This window comes from Lycorma delicatula, chromosome 9 (assembly GCF_047948215.1).
Source record: "Lycorma delicatula isolate Av1 chromosome 9, ASM4794821v1, whole genome shotgun sequence".
Taxonomy (NCBI): Eukaryota; Metazoa; Arthropoda; class Insecta; order Hemiptera; family Fulgoridae; genus Lycorma; species Lycorma delicatula.
In genome coordinates this window covers 36,552,972-36,569,815 of record NC_134463.1, presented here as the reverse complement: position 1 = coordinate 36,569,815, position 16,844 = coordinate 36,552,972, and positions in this window count along the sequence as shown.

Below are 16,844 nucleotides of genomic sequence, written 5' to 3'. Positions count from 1 at the left end.
CAAAATCGGTTAAAATTTACATCCGGTGGAGCGGACAAATAAATCTTACACGTACATGTATGTAATTGCATAATTGTGTACAGGAACTCCGAAACGTAAAGAAAAATTGATCTCCCCCCCCCCCCAACCAATCCTAACAAAATCTGACCGGGCGTAGTAGCGATTTCTACAAATTCTTTGAAAATCCGCTAATAATTTTATTTAAATATATACATAATTATTATTAAAAAGAATATTTATCAATTACAGATAATAATTTTGATCGGTAAAATACGAATTAAAATATATATTTATGTTCTAAATATTTATGCTGTAAACGTTTTATCCGTTAACACGTGTCAAGGATTATAATCTATCACCCGTACTATATTTAATCTTCTTTTAACTGTTAACACAATATAATTTATTTTTTGTTTTATTTTATTATTTTAAACGATTTAAAATAAAGCTAATGCTTTATTTTAATACTAATGTATTGAGGGAAGTATTCACTGTTAATTCATTTACTTTATTTAAATATCATTGAAAATTTTATCAATATTATACAAACAATTAACTTATCTTTTTCCTGGAAGTACTATTAAAAACAACACAATTAATAAATAATACATAAAAATCTATTTTTACCGATTTAATTTAGATAGACTTATAAAAAAAAGATTGATCCAAAAATTCAATTATTATCAGTCGTTACTAATATTATCTTTAATTATTATTTTAATAAAGTATTACGTAACGAATATAACAATATTCTGAACAAGGTTTCTATTCTATTTTTTGAAACAGAATCATTAAAAAAAGAACATTGCTTTTTGGGGTGAATTGGGCAAAAAACTGCAGGAATATTTATAATTTCTATGACTACGACTTGTATGAATAGAAAGCAGTGATCATATGCCTTTCTATTTGTAAAGATCGTTATAATTTGGGGAGTATGGGTTCAAACTATTGTGAGCATAATAGAAGAGGATAAGCTAATGGGAGAAAATTAATATAATAAACTCTCTTCATTCCATACATCCCTCTAGATAAATTTGATAAACACTTTTTTATCATTTTAATCAAAAGAGATTGAGTGTCGCGTTCGTTGTAATTCGGAGAAAGTGTAATGTTAGTTTATTTATAAACATTAAACTTTCATTTATTCTAAAAAGTAATTGTTCATTTAAAATTTCTTTTTTTTAATACATAACTTCATTTAAATGCCTTAACATAATGATGCAGAAATAAATTTATGTGATTGTGTATCTTTTTAATATTTTATATTTATCTTTCTATATTCTATCTTTTTATTTTTTATTCTATCTATTAACATTTTTTTATATTTTAATATTTTATCTTCACACTTTACAACGGACAATTATAATCGTGCTTAAGGAAGGGAACTTGTTTTCGAAAACTGTATGAAAATAAAGAAAAATGTTGTTGGATTTATTTAAATTAAGATATTTATAACAATTTAAAAAAAAAATTAATTGTGTTTTGAAAAATAAAACTTAAAAAATGCACCAAAAACTAAAAAGTGCATTAAAAACTAAAAAATAGTGTTATTGATTCCAAAAAATAAAAAATAAAACAGTATATAATTTAGCATTAATTTAATGTAGAAGTCAAAAACTTTAAATTTAAATTTGATGAAAAATTATTACTTTCTTTTTTTAGTTTTTATAATTTTTTACCAGGATTTTATTTTATTTTTAACATTTTTATATCATGTTTAGTTATATATTTTTTTTAATACCACCAAAAAATGTCCATATGAAATAAATTTGTAAATAACAAAGATACCTTTTTATAAAAAGAAAGGTAAATATAATGCTACAAGTATGAGATAAAAGATTCAGGAATGCGAGAATATTTATAAGTTTTTGACCCTAACTATTTCCTACAATTTTTTTTTTTTCTTAATTGAAGAGAGAAAATACTTTAACATTACAATAACTATTTATTGCAGAAAATAAAAGGATCTTCAAATTAATTACGTAGATAATTAATTTTTTTCGTTTAAAATCGTTTTCCACCTAAATATGATCGAAAATATCTAGTCAACAAATCCGTTTGATAAAAATAAGGCTTAAATGCGTTTTAAAATATATACTGATCAAATTCAAACTCGTTATTTTACTGAAAATTGTTAAAAATGAAGTTGTCATTTTAACAAGGAATAAGGAATAAATAGATGCCAACTGATATGATATAAAATAATACGCTACTGAATTTTATTCACATCATAGGTTACGCGTCTACACATAACTGTTTTTTTTTTTCGAAGTAAATATAGTTTTACTTTATATTATATACAGCTATAAAATACCCATCCATGCCTCGTAAACTAGTGGTTTTTAATTATTCTGAGAAGTTACCGTTTTAAAAAGAAGTTTTATTAATTCTAACAAGTAGAAGACTAAAAATTAATAAATTCAAAAGTATAAAACTTGGAAACAAAACAACCGTTGTTATTTTTCTCGATGTTTACAAGATTATGTTGATTGAAACTTCTGTCGAAAGAGTAAATAAATTATTTCATCATTTTTTTTCTGGGATTCGAACCGGGAACCTCCAGATGAGGCCGAGACATTACCACTCCGCCACGGAGTTATTAATTGTGAAATAAGAGAAAAAAAAGAAAACCGTATGATTTGTGATTGTTGGATTCTTTACCCGGAATGAGCTACAGATGTTTCATAAAAAATATTTTTAACCAACCAAAATAACTTGAAGGCCGGTCTATATTCTTTTTGTGTATGTACAACCGTTAGTCTTAAATAGATTGATTTAATATTTCCTTTTATTATTTTTTAAAGAAAGTTGATTTGATTATATCGTTGTGAAGTATTTTTTTCATTTAATTAAGGGATAAATTTTTAATATAAAACGTTGCGATAAATACTGGCGTAAGATTTTTTAATTTTAATTTCTAATCTGTACGTTGCAATCTGTTCAACTGGTGAACAATAACAACCCCCCCCCCCCACGGACAAATGAGATGTGGATGATATGTAACTGAGGTAAGAAGTTTTGTACAGAATGTGGCGGAGCATTCCTGAGACGTGTGGTAAATTAAACCCCAGCAACCAAAGTACACTGGTATCTATTGTATGGTATTCAGATTGGTATAAAAGCTAAACTAACTTTTACTAGGATTTGAACCTTTGACTTCGAAAGTCAGCTGTTAATGAACTAAATTGCTACGACGAGTTAACCATTAGACCAGCTCGGTGGGCTGACATAAGATTTGAAAATATTTTTCATTAAAATAATTTTTCTTTGCAAAAGTAATAAATATTCGAATATTTCAGAAAACTCTAAATCACACTCATTAGATGTTTTGTTATGTTGTTTTATATATTATTTCGGTTTCATAACTAAATACCTCCTGGAACGTCTTTTTTTTTTAAATGGGTAAAGTTTTTACGTAGATTTATCCGCTTTTATATAAATGTAGCATAAAATAAAAATAAAGTAACTTCAAACTACTCCAACAATACAATAATAATTTTTAAATTCTTCCTTAAATATTGACTTTTTTTTAGAACGGTGACATAGGATAAGTCAATTACTGGATTTAATTTGACAAAACTTAATTATGGTTTACTTTAGTGAAGTTTTTTTAAGTCGGTTTTAATTATTTATGTTTTTTTTTTAATCTTTAATATTAGTGTTTTATTTTTTATTTGGCAAGCAGCCACTGTAACTTATATTACTCGTGCATAGACAAAAATATGATTCTCTAGTCATGAATATTGAACCACATTTATAATTAATTTAGCTTATGGTGATCTTTTCATACAACAATTCAAAAGGAAGTTTCAAAAGGAATGTACATAGGGTGTATGTATGTGTATTTGTTTAACCGTAGCTGCTCAACAGCTGAATCGATTTAGATATATGACCCCACTTTGGAGTCCTTACGTTACCGGGAGTCCCATAGGCTATAATTAAGGAAAATAATGTGTAAACTGATTCTAGAACTTGAATTAAGGAAAAAGGTTCATACATGTGTCCGAAAATGCTTTGTTAACGAGTTACGACTAGCAAAAAATTTCACGCGGATTTCAGTTCCCCTGGGAAAATTTCAGTATATTAGAGGTAAACTTGATGGTTGCTTATGTTTTTCTATCTGAAAAATCGAATAAAACAGATCCAAGAACTGTATTTCCCGTAGTTTTCATTATAACCAACATAAAACGGCAAAATTCGGTGAGAAAAACATTTTTTTTAAGTTTGAAGTACAAAAACTTTGTTAAATGGCTAATAAATTCGTAAATCTTATTATCTAAATGTAGAAAATTTTACCCTGAGAAAATTCATTAAATAAGGTCTATGAAAAAAATAAAAACAGTTTTATTAAAAAAAATCTTATCTTGTAAAAATTAAAAACAGTTTTGTTTAGTATAATAAATTTAGACCTTTGAAAAATGAAAATATATTTAATTTATTTTTAAAAAATACTCACTGTGGTTTATACTGTAATGATTTATTACGTAACTTCTTAAAAAGAAGTTACGCGTTGAACTCCTTGGGCTACCGGGAGGGTCTACGCTACATAAATATCTATGTATGTTTAAATAAATTTAAAAAAATTGAAAACAAATTATCATGGAATTCGTTAGAACTTCATCGGTAAGAGGCGACGAAGTCAACGAACTAGCTTACACTTCTAAATATGACCTAACCTAACAGTGGAATTAAAATGGGTAAAATATATATATATAAGCGTGAAAACATATTTCAATTCAATTAGATTAGTAATAAAGAATATTTTCCAACTTTTTTTTCCATTTGACGAACCGCGGAACTCGAATATGTCATTTTATTCATTTTTTTACGGTGACTTTACGAATCGCGCCGCTAGGTAGCAGTACTTGATAGTGCTAGGTAGCGTACAAAAAGTTGATAATGTATTTGAAATAATAAAATTTAAAGGAAAATATAGTACAGCTTGTTTTAATAGTAAATACTGTTATCTAAATGAAAGTACTGAAGATGAAACAATTTTTTTAATTCCCATCATTTCTTAAAAAAAAAAAAAGTATTAGTTTACAAGAGATTATACTCGTTTTATTAAAAACGGAATAAATAAAACGGAAATAAATTCCAATGGTAAAATCGAACTTAGCGATAAAAATCGAGGGTTACACTTAAAAAGTAATAAGTGCAATATTACATCACGGATTTTCGGTTCGTAAAGGTCATTATACTAGTTTTATTAAAAGAAGAAAAATATGGTATAAAGTTAATGATCTGACTATCAACAAAAAAATTGGCCGTGAAATTCAATTTGTTTGTTCTATGACAATAAATTTTAGTAATAAATACATATGATAACTACCAGTAATTCATAAAAAAAAAGAATAATTTAAGAAAACGCAGTGGTATCCAAAAAAATTACAATGAAATTGTAAACCGATACGGTAAGAGTCTGGCAGATATCATTTCTTCCGTTCAAAAAATAAAAATTTCCGTAATATAAATAAAACTGTTTTTAATAAAACGATACTGATATCAAAAATAGTTAGACACTACATTTCTAGAAGATATCACATTTATAGAAATAATATATTTTTTATGATTATTAGTAAATGAAATTGGGCTGGTAAGAGTTTTGTAACATTTTTTTGTTTTTGCCTATTATATGGAATGCTTAAACATTGATTATTATCTATTGTCTATTACATATATTTAACATGTATTTTTTTAAATAAAATTCTTAATTAATAACTGAATTTAATAATATAAATGTAGTATCTTACCTTTTCTGATATCAGTATCGTTTTATTAAAAACAGCTTTATTTAAGTTATATATTTTTTTATTTTTTGAGCGGAAGAAATGATATCTGCGAGACTCTTACCGTACGGTTTACAATTTCACTGTAATTTTTTTGGATACTATATAAAAAATTGTCGCCCGCACAACTTTAATTATCCTATATTAAAGAGCGATGTTTGTCGCCAATGTTTTTTTTTTTTTGACCGACGTGTTTTTTTAATTTTTAATGTTTCTCTTGTTTTTTTTTTTAATATCAGTTTCTTCCAACTTCCAGTTTCTCTAAAGAATTTCCAATAATTGAATTTCAATTTTATTTAAATTACTTCATTAGGGTTATTAAATTATCTTTCCAATTTTTATGATTACTATTAAAAAATTAGATATATACATTTTTAACTTTTATAACTACGCATTATGTATAATTTTTTTATAGTATATAGTATGCTTTGAAGTATGAAAAATTTGAAATCAAATTTTTCATACTTCAAAACAACATTGCTTTATTTTTAGCTTAGGGAGGGAGATGAGATGATGGCGTCTTCAGTTTTATTTTTTTCACATTGTCTTGTAACCAATGTCTCTCGTACGATTGAATCGAATATTTTGCATCTCATCCAATAAAAGCAATACAACTTTTCGGGAATTACACGGACGCAAACAAATACTATTTAAAATATTATGTCCTTCCGGGCAAAATCAGGTAAAGTTTTTTTTTTAATGTTTGTTTTTAAATAATTTTATCATTTTCTTAAAGTATTTAAGTGCATTTAAGTAATTAGAGTTAAAAATATAAGTTAAGTAGTTAGATATTGACATTTAGTTTATATTTAGGTTATAATTTAACGTAACTTTTTTTTGTTCGATATCTCTAAGAGAAAACTGTTATTTATAAATTATCATTAAAAGATATGATTTAATTGTTTTATTTTTTAATTATTCAGTTTATCAATTTGGTTTTAGACTAATGTCAACGAGAATAATCTCGATAGAGACTATACATACCGTGACTATGTTATAACGTTATTCATTTCCACAAAGTTGGCTATTGTACTTTTGTATGTATGCATTCTTTTTCTAGCAATTGCTGTAAATTTTATGGTAATGCCTGACATATTACTGTAATAACTGTTGAGGTGAATATCCTTTCCTTTCAGGTTATTGTTAGCTTTTTTTGTGTACAAGGAATAAAAAAGTAAAATTTATTTAAAAAGAAAAAAATAATAACATTTTTGAAGAAACTACTGTAAATTAACAGAGAATATTTATATATTTATATTAAATATTTATTCAATATTCAATATATTTATATTTTATATTTATTATTTGCAATGGAATGAAGTAAAATTTTATTAGACATTAAAAATATAATCCTCATTTTAAATCTAATATTTAACAAAAATAATCCAAAATAAGCTTTAAAAGATCGTAAAATTGGGTTTATATAATAATAATAATATAAAATATTACTTTATTTGTATAAAAAATTTAATGCCATCTTACAAATAAAATTTTACTTTATAAATATATTTACAACAATTAGAAAAAAATATAGGTACTCTGAAAAGGTTTTTTCATTTCTATGTCTCTGGTATTTAATTTTTTTTTAATAAATGTTATAAATGTAATTAATTTAAATGAATAAATTATACATTTTTATTTTATTTTTAAATTTGGTGGTATTCTAGAATCGGTTGTCGCCATCTTGAATAAGTAGAATTAATCACTTTCACTTTTTCAGTAATTTACAGAAGCAATCTTGTAAGTGCTGTATGATGGCTAAATTTTATAATTAGAAATATATATATGTATTTCTAATAAAAACAATTAATATTTACTCGACATGATGAACGTTAACTGGAGGACATGAAAACAGACACAAAATTACATCAATTTCTGCCATAATTCGGCTATTTGTTAACCGATTTAAAAAAATAAAACCTTACTTTGTTCAAAATAAAAGGCTTAATATTTTAGCAAATAACATACGTTTTGATAAAACTTATATTTAGGATATATAACGGATTGAAAAATAAATATGGCCGCCATATTATAATTTGTGAAGGTATATAAATCCTGATTTTTGAAAGACGTTTACTAAAAATTAATGTGATTCCTCTATCCAAAATTTTTATATAAAAATAACAAAATGGCGGACAGTAGGAGAACGAAGGAGAAATTGCCATTTTTCCTAACGATGTTTTTTGTTTAGTTTTACAAGTAGAATCCGAAAAAGTATAGCCAGCCAACCGTTTTAGATAACATAGCAGTCAAGACCACCGCCAATTGGTTGGATGTTATAATTTACTAAGTCATAAAGATGAAAAGTGTGTCTTTATTTCTTATTTTTTTGTTGAGTTTTGTCATAGGTAATCGCTGTTATTTATTTTTTTGGATCTATATAGATTTGTTTGCTAGGATGTTTGATCAACCCGTTCTTAAATATCTGCGAATTTGAAATTTCACTTATAACTCGAGATTAATTGTAATATTGAAAATAATTGGTATATGTTTTGATTTTAACTCTTTTTTTTTACAAATGAAATTTGTTTTAAGACTGGCATACTTTTTGTGAATGAATAATGAGAAAAGATAAATTCAAGTTATCTTAACTCTAGGTCATGACCGCCGGTTTTCTAGAAAGGTTAATAAATTATATGTCATAATTAATAAAAACATAGTTTTAAAATATATTGATTTGTCGAATTTTATTATTACGAGAAACTTTAACCATGGCCGTGGAAAGGCCCAGAAAAAAATTTTCTGGAACAGCACTCCCACTAATTTTAGCTACGAGCCGACACTAATTGTGATTTGGTCATACTTGAGTAATCTCTGTGTCAGGCCCTGCTCTTTCCGAATTTTTTGTAGAAGAGCGTTTATGATGTGATTTATGAACTGGACTGTGCGTTATCATGCAGAAAAATACCCTTCATAAGCATCTCACGTCTTTTATTTTGAATTGAATCTATGAAGCGTTTCATGATAAATTTCAATTATAGTCGTAACTTCCAGAAAGTTTTTCAGTAAAATAGAATTACGATCCCAAAACATTGCAGCCATTGTATTAGGATTCCATAATATCTACCTGAATTTGTTTTATTTATTAGTGAACGAGTGTGCATTCAGTTTTCCGATATCAACTTCTTAAAGTCCTGTCACTCTCTATATTAAAGACGACATAATCGTCGATGAATCTTGATAGGGCAATGTCCTTCTTGTAAAAAAAAAATTACTACACGCAATTTATTATTGGCGGAAGTGACAGTAATGGAGCATGTTTCATCAATCACTATTTTTAGAAACAAATAGATTAGGCGTTAATGGAAGAGCAAAGAGATTATACATAGCTGCTGGTTACTGCGTGTGCTAAGTGTTGCTACAGTAGCGGAAATCAGCTTGGAAATCACTTTTAGAAAAGGAGGTTTTTGTAGAATTAATCCCGCTAATATAAAAATTCACAAAATTTTATCACTGAAAATCATGCTGCTCCTAAGATATAAAACCAAACAGAGATCATCATGATAGAGTTTTTTCTGTTCATAGAAATTTTTTTATACATTGTTTTAACTGGGGGATCTGGAAACGTTGAGAAATGATAAATCAAGTGAAGTAGTCGCCGGTAGTCCTCAAAAAACATAAAAATGGATTATACAACTAGACAAATTAATGTATAATTTTTAACATCTCTCCTCTGCAAAATTGTATCGATATAAAATAAGTTTTAAATAAATTTTATTTTCGTTTTAAAGTTTTCATTCACAAAGTCTCTATAACAGACAAAGATATTCGATTAAAAAAGTTTTAATTGGTTGAAATAGCAAACGGATAAGATTTATAAACTTTTCCAATCTAATCTAAAACGTTGTTTTGACTACATTTCGTGAGGTTAATATAATATAATTACCTTTTTATCAGATTATCATAAAATTTAGTTACTTCCTACGTACTCACACGTACACTTACTAATTATTGGACAACAAATTACAATAAATAAAATAATAACTTTTTTTCCCGAACTGTTCATCTTGGAACACGTTATATCATTTATTTAATTACGGTTGTTTTTTTCTGTTTTTTTGTCTGCCTAGTACCTCTTCATTCTTACTGATGTCTCTTTCCTTCGTTCTTCAAAAATTTCAATTTCTTTGTTCTTCTTGTGTTTTGAATTCACATGTTGTGAATTCTATCTTGTTAGAATTCTTAGAACTTTTATTTTCACCGTTTAATATTCTCTTTTAAATCTCTCTTTCTCAAATAATTTCTTTAGTTATCTTCAGTTCTTTTAGGTCTTCTTGGACTAAAAATATCAGTCCTAGTAAAGCCAGATATTTTTACACGGATTTGATTACTAGATCGTGGATACCGGTGTTCTTTGGTGGTTGGGTTTCAATTAACCACACATCTCAGGAACGGTCGAACTGAGAATGTACAAGACTAACACTTCATTTACACTCATACATATCATCCTCATTCATCCTCTGAAGAATTATCTAAACGGTAGTTACCGGAGGCTAAACAGGAAAAGAAGAAGAAGGTCTTCTTGGACTTGTGTGAACCATCTGCCTTTAGTTTTTTTTACTTTAGAAGAAATAAATAATTTGTTTAGTCGGTCTACTGTTATTCATTCTAAATAAATGGGAGAAAAATGCAATTCGTCGTTTCCTTATCGTGTCTGACAGTTTTTCAATTTTTAGCATATAATTTGTTATTTGGAATTAATTTTCCCTGATTATTTTGAAATTTAGGACCTAAAATCTTTTATATGATTTTCTTTTTTTTTCTAAATTTTCTAGTTCTTCTTGGTGGCACAGTCTTAGGGTTTCTACTGAATAGAGTGCTTCCGGCACTCTGTCACAGTTTTATAGTATCGAAATTTTGAGTTTCGTGATAAAGACTGCTTGTTTTATATATTTTTCCTTAGTTGGAAAGTAATTCCATTTTATTAGCTCTAAAGGATTTTATCTAACGCTTTTTTATGTAAAGGATTTCAACTGATCCATTCTTCGAGATACTTGAAATTATCCACTTTCTCTATTTATACTAAGGATATTCGGGCAGTTTTTACCATTAGTCAAAATTACTGTTTTCTCAAACGCGACTTTTAGTCCCATTTTAGTAGCTTGTTTTTCTAATTCTTTAATTTGTTGTTCAGCTTTTACTTTTTAGCTAATTATCAGCAAAAGCTAACAGTTAATCTTTAGTCCTTTAATTACGAAACTTATTCCGTTATTTTTGTCTAAATGTTTGTTCCATTCTCTAACTACCTCTTCAAGAGAACAGTTAAAAAGTAGTGGAGAAAGTCCATCTCTTTGTCTCATTCCGTTTTCAATGGGAAAAGGATCAAATAATTCTTCCATAAATTTTATTTTAGAATATGTGTTAATTAATCTTTTGATTTGATTAAGTTTACTGTTCTGTTATTTACATCTAATTCTGTTAATGTTGGAAAATGTGATGTTCTATCTAACGAATCGTATCCTTTCGAAAAACAATAAAAGGTATAATATATGTTCTATTTTGGCATTTACAATATTCTATAATATTTTGGAGATAAAAGACTTGCTCTGAGCAAGATCTATTTTTCCTATATTCAGCTAGTTCTGGATCCATTTGAGGTTCGGCACGATTAAAATAACTTTATATAGAATCTTGTATGTAATTTCCAAAAGCGAAATTCTCTTGTAGCTATTTGGGTCTGTTTTGGATTCTTTTTTATGAGTGCAGTCTTCCAGTCTTCGGGAACTTTATCGTTATTCCATATTTCGCTAAAAATTTTGATTAGAAAATCTTTTGCATTTATGTTGGCCTCCTTCCACATTTCTGCTATAATTGAACTTTCCCCAGAATTCTTGAGTTCTTTAATTAAGTTTTGAATTTCATCCAAATCCGGAGGTATTTGGTTTTGTGCATTATGATTGTTAATTTTGAAATTAAAAGTCTCTTTTGGTTTCTCACAATTTAATAAATTTTGGAAATATTTGGTTAAGATTTTACTGTTATCCGTGTTGTAATGTGCTTTTTTACCATCCTCATTTTCCAACTGAAGACTTGATGGATTATATTTAGTTAATTTTTGTTTAAATGTTTGGTAGAAGTTGCAAGATTTATTTTTATTAAAGTTTTCGTTTATTTGGTTTAAAAGTTCTCCCTCATTATTTTTCTTGACTTGTTTTATCATTTTACCAGCTTCTTTTTGGATCATAAGGAAATTTCGCCTCTTTTCCGCATTTGTGGTGGAGTTCCACTCTATCCAGACTTTTGTCTTATAAGATCGACATATTCTGACGTCCACCACGCATATTTTTAAACTCTTTTACGTGGTGAACACGCTCTGCTTTTTGAACCATTTTGGTTTTAATGTTTTTCCACCTGTCTTAAAAATTATTATTATTATTACGTGGAACGCACTCGCACGTTCCTCGCATGGCAAGAGACCTGGAACCACGAGACCAGAGGACGATGGACCGCAAGGCTTATCCCTCTGGTCAGGCCGAGGACGGAGCGACGGCATGAAGAGGTGGAGTACTTCATGACCCAATTTTTAACGGGTCACGGGTACTTCCGCGCTTACCTCCATGTCATAGGGAAAGCGCCGTCCCCCGACTGCCTCTATAGCCCCGGTGCACGGGACGACGCTGAGCACACCTTTTTCAAATGTGCTCGGTGGATGGCAGATCGAGGAACACTAGAGGCGGATCTCGGAGCACTGAGCCCCCACAACGTGGTTGCGATGATGCTCTCCGTGACCTGAGCAGCTGGGAAAGTGTAGGCAACATTCTCAGGGCCAAAAAGGTTGACCTGGATAGTCCTGAAAATTAGGTAGCACCTAGGCTAGTATAGGAGGACTCGACCGGAAGTAATGTGTTAAACGGTTCCGGGTCGGGTCCTGGTAGAAAGGGGGGTGGTTTTAGTCTGTAGTCTGCTGATAGTGATTGGATAATACTATCAGCGGGAGCCCTACACTCCGAGCGTAAATGCATTTCCACCTCCCTCCGGAAAAAAAAAATTATTAATTCATTACATACATACATGCACATGAATGTACGTTATATTTTGTTCTTCAAAGCAAAAACGCACTGAACTCAACAAAAATTATTTTTTAATCCTACTTTGCAGTTAAACTTCTTGTAGTGAAGATTAAATAGAAATAAATTAATAGTAACTTGAAAAATTAATTTGGTGCGACTTCCAAAAAATAGAAATTTTAAAAACTAATATTATTTCCTTTTTAGTATTTTAATCGTTTTAACAAAATGTAAGTTTTATTTAATATATGTGTTTGGGGTTAAAAAAATATGCCTAGATAAAAAATTTGCATTAATGAAATGCAAAAAGGGAAAATCTTGATAAAAATAAGGAAAGGAATATAGAAATACAATCTAAGTAGGTACACGCCAAGCATGAGAAAAAGGTCCTTTGAAGTTTTTTTATTAATTCTTCTTAAGTTCTTAATAATGTTATCATAATGTTTAGTACAAGGATAATTTTCTATGAAATACGTTACAGGATTGTTTTTTAATTTATAATCGTATGCTTGCAAAGAAATCTTATTATAAAAATATAATAATCTTTTAAAATATAATTTAGTACATTCAAGGATAATATAGCAGCATAAGTCCCGGAAATTGTAACAACAGCAAATCCTATTCATAATTATAATTTCTTCTATCTTTAGAAAAAGTAATAAAAAGACAAATATTGAGCAAAAATGTAAAATATTGCAGCAAAAATTTGCTAAAGTTTCTTATGTTTTTCTTAAATTTTAAAATTCAGTCCTAGTGAAAAAATTTAAAATTATTATTACCTTTAAAAAATCAATTATTTTCTAATTTATAAAAAAATAAAAATAATTACAAAGTAAATGAAATAAATTTTTGATACGGTCTAAAGTACAAAATTCTTTGCTAAGGCAGTCTTATTTAGTTACGATGAAGAGAATTTAATTACCAGAAAAAATGTATATTTAAATATTACTCCTATTAACCTGAAAACTTTTCAGCAGCTTTTCAAGAAAAAAAAAGTTATATTTAAAAAAAACATTTTTAGTGTGGGGGCAATGTTATTAAATATTTTTACAAGACAAATTTTTTCAATATTATTGTATCTATTCGTATTTCTGATAGAATTGTTTTTTTTTTTAATAAGCATTAGGGTCGTTCAATATTAGACAAATGCAACAACGGAAAAGCTGTTGAGTAGAAAAAAATTAAAAATATCTGACGTTCAAGTTAGCACCCTTCATAGGTTATATAATATATATAGTAGTGGAGTAACAATATGCTGGTTGAAGCCCAAACTTTAATGAATTCAATTAATGAACTGTGAACCTTTTTTCTTAATCTGTTTAGCCTCCGGAACCACCGTAAGGTATTACTTCAGAGAATGATATGTATATGAATGCAAATGAAATGTAGTCTTTTACAGTCTCAGATCAACCGTTCCTGACGTGTTTGGGTTAATTAAAATCCAACTACCAAAGAACACCGGTATCCACGATCTAGTATTCAAATCCGATTAAAAGTAAATGCCTTTACTAAGATTTGAACCGTAGAACACTAGACTTCGAAATAATGAACGGTGAACTGTAAGCCTATCTATATAACTGTAAATCTATCCTTGTGTGTGCTGAGTTTGAACTGAATAACTCGAATCAATCGAATGAATAATATTACAAAAATAATATAATTAAATGTACGTTAAATAAAATTATATTAAATAGATTTAAGAAATTCTGTTTAATAATAATAATGGGTTCCCGTGGGGACTGCGTGTGATGCTAGAGTGGTGCGTTGATGCAAGCACCACGTGCGAGGCCAGACCAATCATCACCATCAACTGGTAATAAACATTTCCCCCTGAAGCGCTGTTTTGGATGGTGCAATGTGATGATCTTATAATATATTTACAAACAATCGTCCGGTTTTCAAAATTCAAACGGGTATTTGCTCGCATGAGGTACAGTCTCGATCTAACAGATCATGATTATTACACGAGTGCCCAGAAAGGAGTGTAATGTATTTAGAGTGTATGTATGTATGTTTGTTCTACCGTAGCAGCTCAACGACTGAACCGATTTAGATATATGATCCGCGTTGGAATCCTTACGTTACCGGGAGGGTCATAGGCTTTATAAATATGCATATATGTTTAAATAAATTTTAACAAATTGAAAATAAAATTATACTATTTACAGAATTGTCACATACATTCTCTTTAATTACTGGATTAGTAATTATCCTATATTAAAGAGTAATGTTTGTCAGCAATGTTTTTATTTTTTGGGACAGTCGTGTTTTTTTAATTTTTATTAATTATTTCTCGTTTATTTATTTCAAAATTTCGGCTACTCTTGAAGCGTGTACCAAAGAAGAATAGCATGTGGTGTGATAAGATTTTTATTTTGTGATGCTCGGTCGTTTTTTTAAACCGTGATTTTATTCTCCAAGTGTAGACGCACAGAAATTTTTGAACCTGCTGAAAAATTACAGTGCAAATAGCGGCTCTGTCCATTCCTGTATCTCTTAATGATAATCTGAATTATCCTAAAACATATTCGAGGTAAGTTCCGAGACGGTTCGTACGGAAGGTATGAGTTAGGATGTCTCAAAATCGATACCCAAATTCATATTTTTAAGGCTTTTAAACAACGATTGCGGAAAATAATGATTTTTAAATCGCGTAATAACTGGTGATGAAACTGGGATTCATCAAGCAGAAATCCAAATATGAGAGTATATTCGAGTTCGCCCATCAGGGAAAAATTCAAAACCTACGCGTTAGCGGTAAAGTGATATTAATCATATTTAGGGATTATATAAACCCAATTTATAAAGATAAATTAGGTAAACAATGTACAATCAATAGCTAATACTATTTAGTCGTGCTACAATTTAAACGTGTAGTAAGAAGAAAAAGTCCTGGTTCTTTCTCAAAAGGTTCTCTAACATGATAACGCGCACCGCCTTACCGCTAAAAAGAAATAAGGTACTAATCAAAAGTTAGATCGGGAGGTATTACTACATCCACATTAAATTCCTCACCTCGATATTTTTTCAATTTGGTTCACAAAAGTTTTTAACGTTGCAGAATTTGAACGGTCCAGAATGCGGTACAAAATCTCTCACCGAGATGAAAAATTCTTTAGGACTGGAATAAGAAATTTCACAGAAAACAAGTACTAGTGCCTAAATGTAGCTGGGGATTATGTTAAAAAGTATCATTTAGTTTTATTGTAATTGAATAAATTATCAGTTTTCAACAGTTATTTGTCTTTTTAATTATTGAACCACCCTTGTATAGAAAAAAAAGGTGTGTAAAATTTCATTAATTGTCAACACTACTTCGAAATTCAACATCCCCATAATAATTTATTTTCTCATCCGAATTAAAACGAAAAATTGTAATAGAATAAGTCATCCTAATGCGCCAAATTTCGTAATTGTTTAAATCAGTCGAGAGATATAAATAAATCAATTCAAACGATCGTATGGGCTCAAACATATATATATATATATATATATATATATATATACACGTACAAAATTTTATAATCTACTACATAATTTTAGTATTTTTGTGCTTAGAAAACCATAAACGTGAGACTTACGAAAATGATGGTGATGGTCATTTTTACTTTACCGTCTAGATAACCCTATGGTTGTAGAAGGGAAAATATTCTAATCGGTCCAGTTTAGACATATGCAGTTTTCACCGGATTTTGACACCTAAGGAAGCCAAAAAACAAAAACCCGGTTGAAAATTTTCCGGATCTTAATGTTCGTATGTATGTGTGTGTGTGTGTTCAGTGTTGGCCTCTATCACCTTATATCTCCAGAACTACTAGACCGATTTTGACCAAACTTGGTCAGATTACTTTTATATATGGGACAATGATGCCATATATTTTTTGTTAGTTCAAAAATATATTTATAAAAAAAGTTTTGCAAAATCGCACACTCACCACAGAAAAATTCTCTAAACTAGTGGCTTAGTGGGTATACTGCGTCAGTAGTATCTTCTGTCACAACAAGGAGCGTTAGTGTCGCATTCCGTCATCTTGGAATTTCTCTGTGG